Source organism: Anopheles moucheti, assembly GCF_943734755.1.
Source record: "Anopheles moucheti chromosome X unlocalized genomic scaffold, idAnoMoucSN_F20_07 X_unloc_3, whole genome shotgun sequence".
NCBI classification, from domain to species: Eukaryota; Metazoa; Arthropoda; class Insecta; order Diptera; family Culicidae; genus Anopheles; species Anopheles moucheti.
Window position 1 is genome coordinate 897,501 of NW_026453537.1, and position 5,000 is coordinate 902,500.

Consider the following 5,000-nt stretch of genomic DNA (forward strand, 5'->3'; position numbering starts at 1 on the left):
ATCCAGCTGGTGGTGGAAGCAGGCGAGCGCGCGATGTCCTACGGACGGACTAACAACCGGGATAAGCGCTGTCTGCTGGTTGTGGCGTTGGACGTCAGAAACGCCTTTAACACCGCCAGCTGGCAGGCGATAGCGATGGCCCTGCGTGAGAAGGAGGTTCCAGCGCAGCTGCAACTCCTGCTCCGCGACTATTTCACCGACAGGGAGCTGGTGTACGACACCCACGACGGCCCGGTGTCACGTCGGGTGACGGCAGGCGTTCCACAGGGGTCAATCCTTGGCCCGACTCTGTGGAACGTTATGTACGACGGCGTTCTGCGGATCCAGCTCCCTGAAGGGGCCACCATCGTCGGCTTTGCCGATGACATCGCCATCCTGGCCGAGGGCTGCACACCCGAGGAGTCGGCGACGGTCGCGGAGGCTGCGATCGACGCGGTGATGGGGTGGCTCGAGGCACGTCACCTTAGTCTCGCCCCCCACAAAACCGAGGTGGTTCTGATATCGAGTCTGCGTCGAGGACGTTTGGAAATTCCTGTGCGCGTCGGCGAAGTGGTCTGCACGTCAAAGCGATCGATACGCTACCTGGGGGTACAACTCCACGAGAAACTCTCGTGGAAACCGCACGTGGAAGCGGCCGCGGACAAGGCCCTCCGTGCGGTGGCGGTGGTTACCTCGGTGATGAGGAACCACAGCGGCCCCCAGGTGGCCAAGCGGCGGTTGCTGGCAGGAGTCGCTGAGTCGGTGATCCGGTACGCCTCGCCCATCTGGGCTAAGGCGACAGACATGCAGTGGTGCCGAAGACGACTGGCCCAGGTCCAGAAGCCACTGGCACGTGGGGTATCGAGTTCGTTCCGCTCGGTATCCTACGAGGTGTCAGTGGTGATGGCTGGTTTGGTGCCGTACTGGCTGGTCGTCAACGAGGACGCAAGGTGCCATAGCAGGCTGCTGGTCGAGCCTGGCGCCAGCAGGAAGGAGGTACGTGCGGCGGAGCGAGCAGCCACGATGCTGCAATGGCAGGACGCCTGGGACCGTGCGGCGGCAACACCATCGGCCAGCCGCTACTTGACGTGGGCGCACGGGATGATTCCCGACCTGCACCGGTGGACGGGACGAAAGCACGGGAAGGTGGACTTCCACCTTTCGCAGGTGCTCTCCGGACACGGATTCTTCCGGGAGTACCTGCACGTCTGCGGCTTCGCTTCGTCTCCGGAGTGTCCACGGTGCGTGGGGTCGGTCGAGTCGGTGGCCCACGTCTTGTTCGAGTGCCCCGTGTTTGAGGAGATCCGACGTGAGCTGCTGGGCTGGGGGACACCCGAGTCGGTCCAGCTTAACAACATCGCAGAGAAGCTGCTGGAGAGTGCGGAGTGGTGGGACCGCATTCAGAAAGCAGCAAAGACCATCACCACAGTGCTTCAACAGCTGTGGCGCGATGAGGAAGCGCTCACCAATGGTCGAACGGAAGCGGCTTTCGCCGAGGACCAGGAAGTGGTCCTCGAAAGTGTGGCCGCACTCTTCGGTGAGGAAGTGGAAGACGTCTTCGTAGAAGACATCACGCGGCGCGTGAACGAGTCGCGAGCAGCGCGTCAGCGATCTGCCCGCAACCGACGGCTTCGCGGCAGAGCGGAGGATCGGGCGCGAGTGCGACTGGCTGCGGACGTCGCAGCAGCACTGGCCGCCCGAGATGACGAGATACTGCGGACGGCAGTAGAGGCGGAGCGAGCGGGCCTAGCTCCTCCTCCCATACCTAGGCGTAGCAGAGGGGGACCACCTTCCCCTGAAACGGTTAGAATTCGCCATGAGCGGCGTCTATTCATGCAGCGCGCATGGCGAGCTCGGGTCCAGGCTGAGGGACCCTCGACGACGCGCCGCCGTCGGACCGCGCCTACGGAGGCGGACCTGATAAGGTCTCGGCGGAACAGACGCGAAAACGAAAGGCGCCGTCGTGCTTTGGCTGCAGGCCGACGATGGACACCCGCGGAGGAGGCTGCCGCCAGCGAGGCGGAATGGTCAGATCGATAGATGTCGGGTTGACTTCTTGAGATCTCCGAGAGGGGAAAGAATGAGTGAGTCACGCGGACTAAGCAAGCGTACGCCTTTAATATGCGGTTAAGATACGATTCAATTTAATAAAGAAATAGGGAAGAGACATCCGAAAGGGTTCGTAATGACGCATGACAAATCCCTGGCGGGCGACGTCGTGCGTCAAGAGCGTGGGTTTATGCTATTGTTTGTTAGAACATAATGTTTATGAACAATAAAACCTGCATTTGTTAAAAAAAAAAAAAAAAAAACGAAGTGGAGCTTGCGGCTTAATTTGACTCAACACGGGAAAATTTACCAGGTCCGAACTTATCGAGGTAAGACAGATTGAGAGCTCTTTCTCAAATTTAAGGGTAGTGGTGCATGGCCGTTCTTAGTTCGTGGAATGATTTGTCTGGTTAATTCCGATAACGAACGCGACTCAAACAAGCTAACTAGAACGCTGTCAGCAGTGCACCTCCGGGCGCACCTGACGTCAAGGCCGGCGGCCCCTTCACGGGCGGTCGTCGGCCACGTTTGCCCTGCTTAGCGGGACAACTTGTGTTTAGCAAGGTGAGAATGAGCGATAACAGGTCCGTGATGCCCTTAGATGTTCTGGGCTGCACGCGTGCTACAATGTGAGCAGCAGCGTGTTCTCGCCAATTGGCGCCCCCATTCCGAGAGGAACGGGAAATCACCCAAATGCTCATTTAGTTGGGATTGGGGACTGCAACGGTCCCCATGAACCTGGAATTTCTAGTAAGTGCTAGTCATTAGCTAGCGCTGATTACGTCCCTGCCCTTTGTACACACCGCCCGTCGCTACTACCGATGGATTATTTAGTGAGGTCTCTGGAGGCACACCTTCCGCGGTTCCTTCGTGAGCTGCAGCTGGCATGGCCGAAGTTGACCGAACTTGATGATTTAGAGGAAGTAAAAGTCGTAACAAGGTTTCCGTAGGTGAACCTGCGGAAGGATCATTACCGATCAATACATATATGTTGTTGTGTGAGTTGGTTAGAGAGATAGAGAAACACGGTATCAGCAGAACAAACTGCTATGTTACCTTTTGGGGGCCGCGCACGCCAATTAGACCCGCGAGAGAGGTGTGTCTATACTACGATATTGAGCGTGCGCGACCGTAGGCCAGTGGCCTTCGTACCTGTGCGCACACTCCCAATGGCAGCCATCGAACGCGTAAAGTGTGTGACACATGGGCGAAGGTAAAGACCCACTAGAACATATTTAAACACTGGCCTCGAGCGAGAGAGAACCTAATCAAGAGAACGAAAGTTGTGCAAGATCGCGCCGATGCCGCCCACATCGCGCGTCGATCAATGGGAAGGAAGACCAATGGTCATCCTTGTCCACCCTGGACGGCTTCGAAGGAACCGAGAGGTGCACGGTTACGCTGTCCGGGGAACTTAAGTTGTGAGAGATGCACCTAGCGCATAACGAAAACATAGGAGACAGTTGAACATACCAAAACCCTAGGCAGGGGATCACTCGGCTCATGGATCGATGAAGACCGCAGCTAAATGCGCGTCAGAATGTGAACTGCAGGACACATGAACACCGACACGTTGAACGCATATGGCGCATCGGACGTTTAAACCCGACCGATGCACACATTCTTGAGTGCCTACCAATTCTTGTTACACACTATTCCATAACTACAGGACGCCCGCGTACCAGCGGCACGCCTGGGCGAGCAGCACGCCCGGGAGTGTGTCGCAGGCTTGAACACACGCGTTTGGCGCACTGTGCATCATGGCGTGCTCGGACCCCTTCCGCGGGGGACCTTGGGCGCTGAAATGGTAAGGCGGTACAGTTGGCCCAGTGGGTGCGTGTCGTGTCGCACGGTTCGAACTTCGGCTATAAGACAACCTGGGAGCACCGGAAGCCCTTGAACACCTGGCTTGCCGTCTGTTGCCGGGACCCGCCGTCTGGCCGAGTCGTGTAACGCGTGCGGTACGCCCACCCGCTGGATACAAGCGAACAAGTGCGTGCTACTATTTACCATTCGGGAAAAATCCAACGTAGGCCTCAAGTGATGTGTGAGAACCCCCAGAATTTAAGCATATTAATAAGGGGAGGACAAGAAACCAACAGGGATTCCCTGAGTAGCTGCGAGCGAAACGGGATAAGCTCAGCACGTAGGGACGGCGCGTACCTCGCGTCTGTCCGATTCCGTGTACTGGACCGGTCCGTTATCTACCACTTACGGTGCAAACAGTTCAAGTTCAACTTGAAGGTGGCCCATTATCCCACAGAGGGTGATAGGCCCGTCGAACGGCACGAAAAGTGAGGTGGTAGACGGTCGGCTCCATGGAGTCGTGTTGCTTGATAGTGCAGCACTAAGTGGGAGGTAAACTCCTTCTAAAGCTAAATACCGCCATGAGACCGATAGAAAACAAGTACCGTGAGGGAAAGTTGAAAAGCACTCTGAATAGAGAGTCAAATAGTACGTGAAACTGCCTAGGGGACGCAAACCTGTTGAGCTCAATGATCCGGGCGGCGATATTCAGCGGTGGTTGGCCCTCGCCGGGTCGGCTGCCGTGCACTTATCGGTCCGCAGTAACGGACATCGCGATCCATTACAAGTGTGAGTTTATTGTTCCGGCAACGGCCCCTGGCTCGTGGTTGGCGGCTCTTTAGTACGGGTGGCTCGGCGGCCTCCCCGAGCGAGAGTCTCCGCGCCTTTCACACCGAGAGGCGCAGGGCCCGACCGAGCATTTGGTGCGCCGCTGGAAGCGTGATGGATTGGTTAGAGCGGGGTCGAGAGGGCAGGTTCTCAAGCCGGAGACCTTCGAAGCACTCACCCCCGATCTGTGATGACGCATTATGCATTGAGATACCCTCGGGACCCGTCTTGAAACACGGACCAAGAAGTCTATCTTGCGCGCAAGCCAATGGGTATTGGCGGTCCTACCCCGGGCCGCTGGACACTGGAAACCCACAGGCGTAGACAAATCGAACAGT

At 57.4% G+C, this 5,000-nt stretch overlaps 2 non-coding genes across 2 annotated transcripts in view; both read left to right on the top strand.

The window, feature by feature from the left end:
* The first annotated feature begins 3,504 nt into the window (after positions 1 to 3,504).
* LOC128308291 (5.8S ribosomal RNA) lies at positions 3,505 to 3,662 on the top strand. Its single transcript, XR_008288186.1, has one exon. It is a non-coding gene; the product is annotated as a 5.8S ribosomal RNA (ribosomal RNA).
* A 397-nt stretch (positions 3,663 to 4,059) lies between these two features.
* LOC128308228 (large subunit ribosomal RNA) overlaps positions 4,060 to 5,000 on the top strand; it is a 4,157-nt gene continuing 3,216 nt past the window's right edge. Inside the window, exon 1 of the ribosomal RNA XR_008288155.1 lies at positions 4,060 to 5,000. This exon is cut by the window's right edge and continues 3,216 nt beyond it. This is a non-coding gene — a ribosomal RNA (large subunit ribosomal RNA).